At 42.4% G+C, this 16,174-nt stretch overlaps 1 protein-coding gene across 8 annotated transcripts in view; it reads left to right on the forward strand.

Annotated features, from left to right (window-relative positions):
* The window catches only part of ANKRD44 (ankyrin repeat domain 44), a 343,966-nt gene that overhangs the window by 31,493 nt on the left and 296,299 nt on the right, over positions 1 to 16,174 (forward strand). The window lies entirely within an intron of this gene.

Below are 16,174 nucleotides of genomic sequence, written 5' to 3' on the forward strand. Positions count from 1 at the left end.
CTCATAAACCATAAATACTAGGGAGGACCAAATTCTTATAGTAGTGGAGGCTCAAAAATGATGGCAACAAAGCTTTACTGAGGATCTGCTGTGAGGCAAACAGGTGAGAGTCTGGGAAGCCAGGACAAGACACTGTACCCAGGAGCTTCACGGTCCAACTGGGTGGGGTCGGAGGCATGGAAATAAATCAGTCCCAATGCAGGGCAGTCTGTGTAGGGTGCCAGCTGATGACTCTCATGGAAGTACGGAAGAGCGAGCCCATCCAGGCAGGAAGTTTTCTGAAAGGTGGTTTTATGGAGGACACGGGATTTGAGCTGGTTTTTAAATGCCTTGTGGTAGGACAAACTAGGAAGAAGGAGGAAGGAGGCATTTGGGAGCAGAGGTCAACAAGGGAAGAGAGAAAAAGGAAGGATTGCAGAAGGTTTCCAGGAACAGCGAAGCCAGCAGCTTGGCTGGAGCAGAGGGTTTGTATGGGCAGCAGTGGGAGACTGGATGGGAGAGAATGACAGTGCTAGTTTGTGGAGGCCTCTGAAAACCCTCTAAGGATTTTGGGGTTTATCCTGTGACCATGGAGAGCCATGAACACTTTTGATCAGGGGTTGTGATGTGTGCCAAGTGGCATTTTAGGATGAAAGATCTAACCATGATGTACACAGAGAATCAATGGCTTGTTCACTGCCTGTGCTGTGTGGTGCTGTTTCTCAGGCCACCTTCCAAGGACAAATGACTTTTTATTGTGTACTGGTGGGCTCCCTGGTATTGTATGAGGAACTGACCCTCACAGCTTTATTAGTTAGGAGAGGGAAATGTTCTATCACCTGCATCTCTTAAATCCTCAGGGGCAATATTTTACTAGTCTTTGAAATGCGGACTGAATGATGGATATGTGATCCACTCTTAAATACAGCACTGCTAAGCTCAGCCCTGCAATCATGTGGTTATGAAATATTATCCAGCCTGAAACCATAAGAAAAAACCCGCTTAGTCTGACCTACTCACAACACATGAGGACCTAACCTTTGAAAGGATGTGGAAAAACTGGAGAACTGCTGACTGCACAAAATGCAAATGAGAATTCCACGTGGAGGGATTCTTCTCTTTTTGGTATTTTCTTCTCTTGCATGTTTGCTCCAGACCACACCACCTGTTTCTGCTCCAAATGTTTCCAAAGCCAAAAGTCTCTGCCTCGGAGATTGGAAGCACTTGCTTGCTGGTGACCTACATGTCACAAAGAGAAAGGAAAGAGGTGGTGGGGAAGAGAAAGTGGGTAGAGAGATCTTTTGGTCTTAACTGTCAATAAAAGCTGGGGGCATGTGGCCTGTGACATGGATGTAAAAATCCTCCATCTTTCCCTTTATAGGGATAAAAGTAAGTTTTGTGGCAGGGTGCAGTGGCCCACGCCTACAATCCCAGCAGTTTGGGAGGCCGAGGTGGATGGATCACTTGAGGCCAGGAGTTCAAGACCAGCCTGGCCAACATGGTGAAACCCTGTTTTTACTAAAAATACAAAAATTAGTCAGATGTGATGGCATGTGCCTATAGTCGCACCTATTTGGGAGGCTGAGGCAGGAGAATTGCTTGAACCCAGGAGGTGGAGCTTGTAGTGAGCCAAGATCACACCACTGTATTCCAGCCTGGGTGACAAGAGCAAGACCCTGTCTCAAAACAAAACAAAACAAACAAAAAGTAAGTTTTGTAACTACCTGGATGTACATTTAGGATGCAGAATAAAAAACAGAATCTGATGCATTTCATCTTTATTTCTATTCATTGTTGGCTTTTCTGCAATAGAACACAGAAGCTTAGCATTTTGCAATTTAACAGGCAGTTAAACACCAATGAACCCCTTAGCACTAGCCAACTGCCTTTCTTCCTAGCATATTTCCATCCCTCCCCTCCTCACCCATACTGTCCTGATTGCTGCAGTCACTCACTATTAGCTAATTTGCTGCCCCCATAGATGCTGTGTTAAGATGGCTCTCTGATTAGGTGGAAGTTGATTAAGCAGAAACTGCTTTATGCTGTCACTAGAACTGTGGAAGCAGTGTGAGAGTTCCTAATTCTGAGCCTCCTCTCATTTTGCTGTTGTCTCAATTAAGTGACTTTTCTATGATTTGTGGCTCATTAGCGTCAGTGACTCCTAACTGCCTATTCTCATCCTTGAGTCTTTCCAGCCATATGTTAATGATATATGCTTAGAGTCCCTTCTAATTATGATGATTTCCTCTTGTCTTCCTGAATGCTGGTGACAGTGCTATTAGCAAGATGGAAGTAAAGCTTTGGATAGAAATTCTGTGTCTTGAAACTCCTTGGGACCTTTTCCATACCACCCCTACTGCTTTCCCACTGGTTAAGGCTTGAGTATTAACTGGGTGGTTAAGCACTATCATCTGGGATGGCAGGACCTATGTTTAAAACCTTGAGGGAAATTACTTGACTTCTTTAGGCCTCATGATTCTGCAAGACTGGATAGGAGTGCTATGTGCCCCAGAGGGTAGCTGTGGATTTTGATGGAGATAATGTATGTAAAGGCTTCTGCAGTCAACTCTCCAGAGCTGAGGCTCTTACTCCATCTTCCAGATCCTTGCTGGAATGCACCCATTGCAAGGCACCTCCTCTAGGACAGCGTCTCCCTTCTTGAATTCCCATAGTGCTTCATTGATATCTCTTTCTAGCACTTAACAGTTATGGGCCTGACATGATGGTTAAAATTTTACCTTCCCCTTTGAGACCCTAAGTACCTCTAGGCTAGGGAAGGGCTTGGTGCACCCTGTGTCCTCTGTACTTGTGGGTACCAAACCTAGATAAGGATCAACATCGCTTTAGGAGCTTTGAAAAATAGATTCCTGGGTTCTAGCCCCAGAGAGCATCCTTATGAATCAGTCTGGAGCCTAAGCACCTGGATTTTTCATGAATGCTGCAGGTGTTTCTGCTGTGGGTAGGCCTCAGACCCCAGTTTTAGAATCAGTTCTATAAGGCAGTGGTTTCCAATCTTGTCAAACCCAGTATCCTCTTTTATATATTTTGTGACAGCCTCTTTACTTCCTAAAATGGAAACTCACAGATAATAGAACTCAGACACAATGTTTAAAAAGAAATCAACATAAGACTCTAATTATATTATAAAGGAGAAATGACATGAAAATAATTTATAGTAAAGTAGCATGTATTTCAGTATGTACACAGTTATATTGAAGACATAATGAAATAGTTGCATTTTTGCTCATAGTTTGTATTTAAGAAATATTTAGCTGAATAGTTTCAGTTATATATTAGTACTCTTATATATAACCCTAGAAATAAGGGCAAAAAAGTCTTTTCTTGTATATCACTAAGAATATGACAACTATAAATATAGACCAATACAGGTCCATTATAGAGATGTCTCATTTATCATGAATGACATTTCTGTAAGAGTCATCATTTTTAGAGACGGAATAAAAACTCTTGGTAAAGTGTGTGTGTGTGTTTTTTGTTTTTGTTTTTTTGTTTTTTTGTTTTGAGACTGAGTTTTACTCTTTTTGCTTAGGCTGGAGTGCAATGGCATGATCTTGGCTGACTGCAACCTCTGCCTCTTGGGTTCAAGTGATTCTCCTGCCTCAGCCTCCCGAGTACAGGCGGCACCACCTGCCTGGCTAATTTTATTTTTACTAGAGATGGGGTTTCACCATGTTGGCTAAGCTGATCTCGAACTCCTGACCTGCGTTACAGGCATGCACCACCATGCCTGGCTAATTTTATTTTTACTAGAGATGGGGTTTCACCATGTTGGCTAGGCTGATCTCGAACTCCTGACCTCAGGTGGTCTGCCTGCCTTGGCCTCCCAAAGTGCTGGGATTACAGGTGTGAGCCACCATACCTGGCCGGTACAGTTCTGTACAAAATACATTACCTCCTTCCCTTGATTTATATGGTAATCAAATTCCTAGAGAATTCAGTGTGTTTAAAACTAAACAACGTATTTTAATGAAATGCATAGTTTTAAGATCTAGATTTAGATAATTATATAAACTCTTTCCCCCTCTTTTATGAAAATCATTTGGAATGTGGGCCAATCCATCATCAAAAGAGATTTTTCCGGAACACTGCAGGACGGGAGTGTTCCTGCTCCCACCCCACCCCCCATATGCCAGCAGAGGCCTGCAACCATTTTAACAACCAAAAGCCCCAATGCAGTTCCAAAGCCTTTAGGGGAAGTGCTACCCCACTGAGAACCGCTGCTGTGGACATGGAAAGTCCAATAGCCCTAAATGATCATCAGTACAGAATTCTTGTGTTGCCTGCCCCTGCACCATGGTGTTCTGTACATATTTATTAAATAAGTAAATGAATACTTGAAGTAAATGGCATGGATCCCGCTTCTAAAAGTTTATGAGTGTGTCTTGTGTTTTGTTTTTTTTTAAAGAGACTGGGTCAGGTGGCCACGGTGGCTCATGCCTGTGATCACAGCATTTTGGGTGGCCAAAGTGGGAGGAGCTCTTGAGCCCAGGAGTTCAAGGCCAGCCTGAGCAACATAGTGAGACCTTGTCTCTATAAAAAAAATCCAAATATTAGTCAGGTATGATGGCATGTACTTATAGTCCCAGCTACTTAGGAGGCTGAGGTAGGAGGATTGCTTGAGCCTGGAGGTTGAGGCTGCAGTGAGCTGTGATTATACCACTGCACTCCAGCCTGGGTAACACAGTGAGACTCTGTCTCTAAATAAATAAATAAATAAATAAATAAAAGGAGAGAGAGAGAGAGAGACAGACAGACAGACAGACAGACAGACAGAGTGAGTCTCCATCTGTCACTCAGGCTGGAGTACAGTGGTATAATAACAGGTCACTGCAGCCTCAACATTCAAAATTGTCAGATTCAAGTAATCCTCCCACCACAGCCTCCCAAGTAGCTGGGACTACAGGTGCATGCCACCACACCTGGCTAATTTTTGTATTTTTTCTTTTTCTCCATAGAGACCAGGTCTCTCTATGTTGCTCAGGCTGATCTCGAACTTCTAGCCACAAGAAATCCTTACACTTTGACCTCCCAGAGTGCTAAGATTCCAAGGTGTAAGCCACCATGCTGGGCTGGGTGTGATTTTCTTTTTTCTAAACCAGAATTGGTCTCTGTTCTTTGTCTCATTATAGAAACCCTAAAGTATTTAAAACTGAAAAAGGGGTTTGGTGCAGGTTGAGTTCTCTAGAAGATGCTAAGATAGAATTTGGGGTGTGAAATGCTCATTAGGGATCAACATGTAGGAAGTGAAGGATGCAGGACTGGGCCGAGGGAGAAGTTGAACAGGCCTCGGCACACCTGGCAGGAAGCCCTGGAGTGAGTGTTTGCAGTTACCATGTCTTGCTTTGGACTATCATGGGCCTTTACATCCCTACGTCTCAGTTATAGGCAGGTTGTCACAGGAATGGTGTGATCTCAGGTGAGGTGGCTCTCTGCAGCAGGGGCAGACCCTGAAGGAGCTGGCAGCTAGAGGCCATGTGCTGACCACAGTCCGCACAGCTGGGCAGCAAGGCCTTATTTGAAGGGAGGTCACCTCAGTCTGCCATAGGCTTTCATAGTGACCCTCACTTGTGCCTCAGAGCAACCCTAGGAGATAGGTACAGTTATTCCCATTTTATAGATAAGGAAACTGAGGCCGAGAGAATTTTCACTAACTTCCCTGATTCAATTACCTAACTAATTAATGTCTCAGTGAGAACAGGAACCTGACTTCTAAATGCCAGGCCCCCTTAGTGATGTCCACATGGACTTGACAGTTCTCATTCATTCATTCATTCAGTCAGTCATTTGGTTGGCTGGTGTGAAGTGCTGTGCTCTATGCTGCAGTGGGGCAACTGAGCTGCTCAAAAGCCTGTCTGATTCATACTTCGTGTGTGTGTGTGTGTGTGTGTGTGTGTGTGTGTGTGTGTGTGATTGATTGAGTAGCTTACAGGTAGATTAGCATGGTGAGGTGGAAATATCTGAATCCTTTTATTCACAGCTTTTATCACTTGATCAGCTTAATTTTTAAAATCCTTGACATGTCTGAGAGCTGCTTGTTTTGTGATAAGATTTTCCTTATACTGTAGGTTGTTCTTAGCATAGACAAGAACATTTGATTTAGGGCCTTAGGCCTTCAAGATATCACTTCCCAGGCTTCAGCCAACTGGTGTTTGTGGGTGAACCAGCCAGCTGGCAGCTGCCTTGGTAATCTGACAGGCACCCCAGGAAGCCCAGGCCGCAGGTGCTGGCCTGGCTCCTAGGCCCTGTGCCCTCTTTCTTCTTATCTTTTTCCTGGGCAACTTCAGGTTGAACTCTCAGTGGCCTATTGAAAAGGGTTTCAAACCATTTCTCAATCCCCCAGTGGGAAACACTATCTTTATTGAAAGGCAAAGCATTTTGGCTACTGTGTGTTAGAATAATTTTGGCTTTTTAGCACATCGAATGGGAATGGCTGTTAGACCAGAAGGCTGGCCACAGGCAAGTCCAGTGGAATTCTTAGAATTGTCGGCCTTCCTAACTCTGGCAGATGAAATAAGCATAACATAAACATCATTTTTTGTATAATGCTTTAATATTTTTAAGACCAGAATTGTTTTCAAATAATTTTTAAAAAAATGACAAAATATATGCTCACTGTAAAAGTGAAATCTTTTGTTTCCTCCAATGCTGTCACACCCCTAGAGCCCTCAGTAATAACAGTTGAGTGTTTTTCATCCCTCCTTTCTCTGTGCTTATTTGAACATAAATATATTTGACCATGTGTTTTTTTCTTCCTTTTCAATAAACATGACACTAAATATAGGTGTGTTATAAATTGCTTTATCTGTAAAACAATATATTATGGGCAGTTCCCCCCCAGGTTAAGTACATAGTTTCATAATATTCTGTAGTGTAGGTGTATCACGATTTATTTAATCATTTCCCCTGTGGGTGGGCATTCAGCTTGTTTCCAGTTTTTGTCATTAAAATAATGCTGCTCGACTGGGCAGTGTTTCACACCTGTAATCCCAGAACTTTGGGAGGCCGAGGCTGGTGGATCATGAGGTCAGGAGTTCAAGAACAGCCTGGCCAATATGGTGAAACCCCATCTCTATTACAAATAGGAAAAATTAGCTGGGCATGGTGGCATGTGCCTATAGTTCTAGCTACTTGGGAGGCTGAGGCAGAAGAATTGCTTGAACCTGGGAGGCGGAGGTTGCAGTGAGCCAAGATTGTGCCACTGCACTCCAGCCTGGCAACAGAGTGAAACTCTGTCTCAAAATAATAATAATAATAATAATAATAATAATAATAACAACAACAACAACAACAACAACAACAACAACAACAACAACAGAAACAACGTTCCTACAGGCTCCGTAGAGCTGGGGATAAGGAGATGAACAAAAGAGAGTTGCTCCAAGCTTTCCAGAAGTTCATGTTGTAGTGGTGGGAGGTCATCTATAAACAGGGAAAGCAGTAGGTGAAATAGAAATTGCAATTAGAGATAAAGCTTCTGAGAAAAATAAAGCCATGCCAGAGTAGAGGAAAGGCTCGTTAAGGAGGTAAACTGAGCTGAGACAACGTGACTGGGGGAGACAGCCCTCTAGACACCCGCAGTGAGAGTGTTCTAGGGGAGGGAGGGTAGATTCTAGACCTAGTGGAGTCTGTCAGAGAGCCTTCTGGCTGTAAGCAGTTCACTCCCCGTCTAGCAGCTCTCGCAGAGGCTCTGTTTCTCCACATCCTCCTCAGCTTTCAGTGTTAATCATTTTTACATTTTTGCCAATCTGCTATGTGAAAAATGGGTATTTCCCAGACACCTTTTTAATATGCTCATTGACCTTTTGCATCTTTCTTTTCTTTGAATTGCTTATTTAATTTGCTGTTAAAAAACTTGGGTTAACTATCCCCTTCTGACTAGTTTGTAGGAGCTCCTTGTCTATCAGAATCTGTGGCTTCTTAAGTGTCCTGACAAATTTCTCCTCATCTTTCTTCAGTCTCTTCCACTCTGCGACTTCTTTCCTGATTCAGCCCTGGAGGATGCAGGCTTGGTGAATCCTGAGGAATTACGAACCTTGAACCTTGGGACTTTGAGCTTTTCAGTGGCCCAAAAATATGTCTAAAATCAGAAAGAAAGTTTTTACTGGCTTCTTTGAATACTAAAAGAAAAAAGCAAAATCTAAGTTAGTGTATATTTAACCAATCAAATACCTGTAAGACATAACTTGATGTCAGCCAGTCATTTACAAGTCAACTCAATATGTAGTTATTTATAACCCAAATAAAAGTTAATTTGTATTTAGTGTGGGAAGTGGGTGTCTTGGTCTGCTCTTGTGGCTGTAACAGAATACCATGGACTGGGTGGCCATAAACAACAGGAATTTATTTCTCACAGTTCTGGAGGCTGCCGTCAAGGCACCGACGAGGTTTAGTGTCTGGTGAGGGTCCAATTCCTGGTTTATAGATGTTCATCTTCCCGCTGCATCCTCACATGATGGAAGGCATGAGGGAGCTCTCTGGGTCTATTTCATAAGGGCACTAATCCCACTCTAAGGGCTTCACGTTCCAAACGAAACAAAACAAACTTTTTAGTCTTGGCTTACCCCATTGTATTAGTCCATTTGGACTACTAAAACAAAATGCCTTCAACTGGGTGGCTTATACACAGTAGAAATTGGCCGGGCACAGTGGCTCACACCTGTAATCCTAGCACTTTGAGGGGACGAAGCAGGTGGATCACGAGGTCAGGCATTCAAGACCAGCCTGACCAACATGGTGAAACCCCGACTCTATTAAAAATACAAAAATTAGCTGGGTGTGTGCCTATAATCCTGTTACTTGGGAGGCTGAGGCAGGAGAATCGCTTGAACCTGGGAGGCGGAGGTCGCAGTGAGCCGAGATTGAGCCACTGCACTCCAGCCTAGGGGAAAAGAGTGAGACTCTGTCTCAAAAAGAAACAAAAAAAAAACAATAGAAATTTATTTCTCCCAGTTCAGGAGGCTGGGAATTCCAAGATTGGGGCTCTTCTAGTTGCAGGCTGCAGACTTCTTGTTGTGATCTCATGATGGAAGGAGCTAGCCAGCTCTCTGCAGTTTCTTTTATAAGGGTCGTAATCTCTAATCCCCTCCCAAAGACTCCAGCTTCTAATACTGTCACTTTGGTGATTATAATTTCAACATATGAATTTCATGGGGGACAAACATTCAGGCTGTAGCAGCACTCTAAGAGAGTTTTAAAACCTTGGGCCAGGGGTGGTGGCTTATCCCTATAATCCCAGCACTTTGGGAGGCCAAGGCAGGCAGATTGCTTGAGCCCAGGAGTTCATGATCAGCCTGGGCAACATGGCGAATCGAAACTCTATGGCTACAAAAAATAAAGAAGTGGTGGCATGCACCTGTAGTCTCAGCTACCAGGGAGGCTGAGGTGTGAGGCGGGAGGATCACTTGAGCCCAGGAGGTTGAGGCTGTGCTCCAGCCTGGGCAACAGGGCAAGACCCTATCTCAAAAACAAAGCAACCAACAAAAAAACTGACTTGCAATGCATTAGTGGATTGTGAATTTAATGGGCTATGGCTACATTAAAAAATAGAGAATATGATTTTATATCACATTTGGTAAGATAATGTCAGTCTATTCAGAATTCTGTAACAAAATACCTTAGACTGGGTAGATTATAAATAACAGAAATTTATTGCTCACGGTTCTGTTAGTTGGAAAGTTCAAGATCATAGCACCAGCAGATTCAATGTCTGCTGAGGGGCCACTTACTGTATCATAGGTGGTGCCTTCTTGCACAGTCCATACATGGTGGAAGGAACAAGCTCCCTCAGGTCTCTTTTATAAGGGCACTAATCCCTTATAAAGGCCCCACCTCTTAACTCTATTGGGAATTAGGCTTTAACATACAGATTTTGAGAGGCGAACACACACACTCAGACCATAGCAGGTAGATACTGTTTCTTGAAACTTTTGTTAAGGCTGTTTTTGTGTGTATCTAGACCAGCCTCATAATCTGTGGAATCTAGTGCAACATGAAAACGTGAGATTCCTTGTTAAAAAATTCTTAAGAATTTCAAGATGGCAGTAGCAGAACGTTTAACCAAGAATGGGGCTCTTCTCCACACAGGGCCTGGGCAGCTGCACAACCTGCTCGCCCATGGAGCCGGCCCTGGTATATATGTATGTGTTATGACCTGGGTTGAGATGGAAGATTATTTTCTAAAGCCACTGTAGTGATGTGTGCCAAGATCTATAGGAAGGATGGCTGTGGACACCAGGTGTGGAGTACTGTGACGTTTCAGCCACTCCTGCTTGGTCTGCTCACCTGTGCCTTGCCAGCCGGCTCTGCTCCCTTCGTTCCTGCCTGCTGGTGCCCATTTTCTGCCATATTGGCTTCTGGTTGGTTATGCCCAGTGCCAGTGCCACCGCTTCCTTGTCTCCAGCTCCCCCTTTCCCTGGACTGCTTAACGAGTCTGAAGGCCCTTGTGAAATGGCTCAGACACCGCCTACAGTTAAATGCTAAGGTTTCTTTTACCTTTGACCCAGCTGTCTCTCCTCTTGGTCAAGGAGTATTCAAGATCATGGCACCAGCAGATTCAGTGTCTGCTGAGGGCCCACTCTGCTATTTATGGCTTCTTAAAAATTCCACCTGTATGTCTCTGAAGGGCTTTGGACTCATTTTCTGCCTCACCTTTCCATCCCCCTCCAAAGCTACTCTTATTTCTATATTAATCACTTTGCTGGGTGCCACTAATGTTTACTCAGTTGTCCAAGCTGAAAACTGTGGGGATTATTCTTTGTTCTTTCATTCTTTCTTCTTCCTCACCTCCTCAGATCCCATGAGTTGCCAAGTCTTGTCGGCTTGGCCTCCTACATAATTGCTTTAGAGTCTGTTCTCTCTCCTCCATGTCTGGCACAGAGTCTGACTCCCGAGTGGGATGTGCAAGGCCTGAACTCTGATCCTCACCTGCATTCTCATCCTCACCTCCCACCCCTGTCTCCGCAACCACTGCTCCAGCCACAGATCTGTTCCCCCAGGTTCTCGGACTTCTTCACTGGGAGCAATAGCATCACCCCATCCCTGAGGACATTCGGAAATGTGAGAGGGGCGTTACTTTAGTTGTTGTCATGATTGGGAGTTGCTGCCAGCAATGAGTGGGTAGGGTCTGAGACGGCAAATGTCCTGCAGTGAGTGGGATAATCTACCATACATGGAAGTGTTCTACCCAGAATTGCAGGTAGCCACCCTGCTGAAAAACAGAACGTGCTGTGTCATGCCTCTGTGCTTTGTACCTCCCTTTGTCTGAGATGTCTCTCTCAGTTTTCTCTGCCTGGGGAACTCCTACATGTTCTTTGAGTTCCAGGTTAAAAATGCCACCTTCTCTCTGAAGCCTCCTGTGCCCATTTTGCACATTGAGGTTAATTGGTCCCAGGGTACTCCTACCTCCCATGGGCCACTTTGAATGTGTCTTCTCCTGACTTTGTCCTCCCAGCACCTAGCATGGTTTGGCAGAGTATGTAGTCAATAAACTAGAGGGTGGCATGGCTTAAAGAAATGCCACCAGGAGCCCCTCAGCGCTGCAGTTCTTGGATTAGGCTTTACTTGTTATACTTAAATCCTGTCTTCTCCTTCCTACCCTGCCCCCTCTTTTCCTTTCTCAATTGCAGCCTTTCTAACTCCGGCATGCGCTTCTTCATTACTACAGATTGGCTATCTTCCATAGTTACAGTCATCTGCGGTTCCTCGAGGCATCTAAGAATTGAAATAGATCTTGGCCATCTTTGCTCCCGAGGTGTGATTGCAGTAGTTACAGCTCCCGTTTCCAAGGCAACAGCCTTCTGTTTATGAGTAGAGTGCTTCTCTTAGTGGATCTCCATTAGGAGAGAGGAGTCTTACTGCTCATATCTCCATATTCAAACTTTGCCTGTTTTATTGCTTATTTATAAAAGGCCAGTTTACATTGGAACAGGGCAGGGATAAAATATTACTTTGTTCTGGCAGTTTAAAAACTTTGTTGAAGCATACTATACATGTGGAATAGAGCACATTTAATAAGTATAAATCTCCATGAACACACTCTATGAGTAGCACCCAGATTAAAACGAAACAAAACAAAACACATTACCAGCACCCCAAAGCTTATTGGTTTTTCATGGAAATGTTGGATTATTTTTTGAGTATGCATTTCTTATTTTATATGAGTCATTTTTTTCCCCGAACCAGCTGTAATCTAAGGTTCCACGAGATGTGTTCTGATTTAAGAATCCTGAGCAATCAATATACCTATTAGACAGATAGCTTTAGATCATTACTATTTTAAAAACCATTTAAAAACATGATTTCCCCAGTGTTAGGGAGGTGTCCTGGGGATAAGAGCCTCTAGTCTGATGGCTTCCCAGTTCTGTTTAGTGAAGGCAGGGCATGTGAGGAAGGCCTCGGTCCAGGCTGATTCGTTAAGCCCATGAAAAGCAAATGCATGCAGACATACAGACCCCTCCTTATCCCATTCACCCCTTTCTTCTATTTCAAAAAAGTCACTTGTATATCAGCTGGTACAAGTGGGCATTTTGTAATCAGATCATTCCAGAGTGAATACTGTCTCTGTCATCCACACCATGCAACTATAGTTCCTTTTCTCTCTGGATTTTAAGTTTTCTCACCTGGGGACCATCACACACTGAGGTCTGCGGGGAGTCGGGGAACTAGGGGAGGGTCAGTTGGGGGTAGGGAACTGGGGAGAAATGCCAGATATAGGTGATAGGGATGGAGGCAGCAAACCACATTGCCATGTATGTACCTAAACAACAATCCTGCATGTTCTTTACATGTACCTCAAAACCTAAAATGCAATTTTATATATATATATATATATATAATGTGTATTTATATATATATGTGTGTGTGTATATATATATATATATATATATATATATTTCCTCACCTATAAAATAGGAACAATATATTTCTCTCGCAGACTTAAAGTGAGGAATACATGAGATAATGAGTGTAAAAAATGCCAGCATTGTGCTTCGTTCACAGAAAGTCACCAAAAATGATAGTTTCTCTCTTTTTTCACCCTAAGTTGGAAGTTGTCAGAGCCTTCATCACATTGCTCCCGGATAACTTGTTATCTCTTTGCCTTCTATTTCCCCTGCCCCAATGTAGCTCAGATGGTTCTTTCTCCAGATTTATCTTCCTGAACCACTATTTCTACCTTTGCTATTCCCTTATCAAAAAGACTGATAGATTTTCACTGCATGTGTTCTGGGCTTATAAGGACTTCATAGATTGACTCCACAGTGTCTGGCGTATTCCCCACCTTATCCTTCCTATTGTGATACCCTTGGGCCATGGTGAAGGAGGTAGTTAGCCACCCTATGCCCTTCTTTTCCTTTTGTAAAATCTGTGCTGGGTTCCTCAGTCTTGCCACAATCTAGGACATTTGGCTCCTTCCCATTCTGGACCCAAGAATTTAAGGAGCTTCAGCCTGACCTTGAGACTCCGTGTCAAGTCAGATCTGGCCTTGCCTTTGTGTTCCATGCTGGGGGACTGGGCTTTGGCTTTGTTCCCAAGTTGTGATTTCTACAACCTATTAGAAAGGTGGGGGAGGATGGGAAAAATTATAAATGCATAAAGGAGCTGAAAATTACATTAAAAATTCTAGAGTGATTTTAGTATTTTAAAAGACACTGAGAGCATCCTTGAAATACAGGATGTTCACGATGGTGACCCTTAGTCATCTGCAAAATGTCTTTATAACTTTCTCAAGATGATAAGGAAGAATGCTACTATACATTTTAAGACGTCCACCTAAAATAGCTAAAATAAAAAGTGTTTCCACATTTATTCAGGCTAAACCTTTATTCATTCACTCATCCAATATTTAATGAATGCCTTATTATGGCATTGTTCTAGGTGCTGAGAATATTTTACAGAGAAAAACAGACAAAATCCCTGTTCTCTTGAAGGTTAATCTGGAAGACTGGGCTTTTCAGAGGAAGTAATTTTCCATGACTGGAGAGGGTCGAACTTTTTGCCTTTATTATTTTTAATAGACCGTACAGGACATTTTTCTATACTGTGAATAGAAGGTTAAATGGAAGAGATTATTTCTCAGATGCTCGAAACTGACTCTATGAATGTCATAAAGCACATTGAAAGTCTCTGAGGCACTTGATTTACTTAGGTTATTTCATTTTTCATCACAACAGGAAGTAGGAAGTGTGGTTTGTTTTTTGCTGGTGGGGAAATGGCAGAGTAGAAAGGTGCAATGACTTGCCTGAGGTGATACAGAGTTTAGTGACACTCTTGCATGCCCATACTAGATGATTTCTCATTTCCAAGGTCAAGTGTCTTGGTTAGGGACTGTCATCCAGTTCATGTAAAGAAAAAGGAAGAAAAATGCCAAAATTTTAAATACAAAAGGTGAAAAATGGAGTGATTTAATGTTTGTGTAATCAGTCCTAAAATGAATTCCTCATCTGTGATTTTCTTGGTCGGATAGCAGACTTGAAATCGGTTTGTATATTAGTGGCTTAACTGGCTCTCTTAAGGACGTAATTTCAACTGTAATTTTCCATTTTCCCTCCTTTCCTCTGGCATGCTTATAGAAGGTTCTTAGCTGTTATTTGAGGCTTTCTAAAAATTATCAAAATGAAGTAGCTACTGAGCTTTTATTTTGGTCCTTAATCAGAAAGGACTGAAAATGATGGTGCTTGGTGGAGAAATCTTTAGATAGTCTTCACCTCCAGCTGAACCCCTGAAAGACTAGGGGTTCCACCCCTCCAATAGGTTCCACTTGCATGAGCAATCATTTTCCCATGAAAGCACAAAGCCTTTAGGTACAGCTTTCCTTTTACCTGGTATTCAGTTTGTGACTTTCTGCTTGGAGAGTGAGCATTTGATTTATTACTTTTAAACTGAAGGTCATTTTTATATATGGCTATGTCATATGCTTTTTACATTTTAGCCCTTGGAGGATGTGACAAAATACTTTTACTACTCAATTTCAATTTGTGAAAACATAAGTTTTTCAGATTAGAACTCTTATATTATACTGCTAATAAAGCCAAAGGGTTGAAATATTATTAGAAACATTTACTTTTGTCTTTCTTTTTAATATCATGGAATTATGTGCTCTTTCAAGTGTTAAAGGAAAGCGATACCCATTGGTTTGCAGTATTTTCATGGTAACATTTAATATGCTTTGTTCATAAATGGTCTCAATTGTAATACTCTCTGCATAGGAGAAAGTCTATCTTAGGAGATAGAAAATCATGAAACAAAACACTATGTCATTTTTATTAGACAAGGTAGAGACAGTAAAGAAAAAAAAGGTAGCCCATGATTTCAGTTTTAAAAAGCTGTTACTTAAGGAAGTATATTAGCATTTCTCTGACTAAAATAAGAAAACGCTACCTGGCATGTGGATTAGGTTGATGCTGTGTTTGCACTTATTTGGAATTTTGGCTAGAGTGGGATACGGGTTGATGTTGGACAGAATATTTCTATGAGGACTGAGTTCTGTGGGAGGTTTACGGTTTTTCTCAGTGTGCCCAAGATGCTGCTGACTCTTTTACCATCCTTGTCATTTAGCCAACTATTGTTTTCATTTTGTAAATGGCAATGACCATTAAAAAATCGAGACTGTTTAGTATCTTTTAAAAGAAAACTGTATAATTTTTAAAGAGCCTGTGAAAGCTGATCTGATAACTTTGACTTAAGTATTTTGTCCATTTTTTCTGGGATATAGAGTCACAGGTTTTGATTTCTTGAACTTGGGAAATGTTGTTTTCTCATCACCCTCAGGGGTCTGGAAAAGGTTAAGGAAAGATTCCCATACGATAAATGATGTGAAGGATTCTAGTGCCCAGGAGCATCCTTCCATCTCTGGGAAGATGCAGAGGTGAGGAAAACAAGACGAGCCCTTTACTGGATAGGTGCTAGAGCTGAAGACCTCCTTCTCTGAAGATACCCTGAGGGAAAGGGAAGAAAACCACCTCTTGTTATGAATTATTTATTGCAGCTCTGACTGCAGAGATTGTGAAAAATGATACTTAAAACTCGGAAAGGTTGATGTTAATATCAAATCCTGACAGTGCATGCTGAAAACATGCTGGGAAATTCCATTCAAGAAATCTAGGGTGCTTTCTGCTTAAGGAATGGCTATCAAAACAAAAGATAGCTGTTGAATTCAGAGTGCTTCAAGAGAGGTATT

This window comes from Saimiri boliviensis, chromosome 5 (assembly GCF_048565385.1).
Source record: "Saimiri boliviensis isolate mSaiBol1 chromosome 5, mSaiBol1.pri, whole genome shotgun sequence".
Lineage (NCBI taxonomy): Eukaryota > Metazoa > Chordata > Mammalia > Primates > Cebidae > Saimiri > Saimiri boliviensis.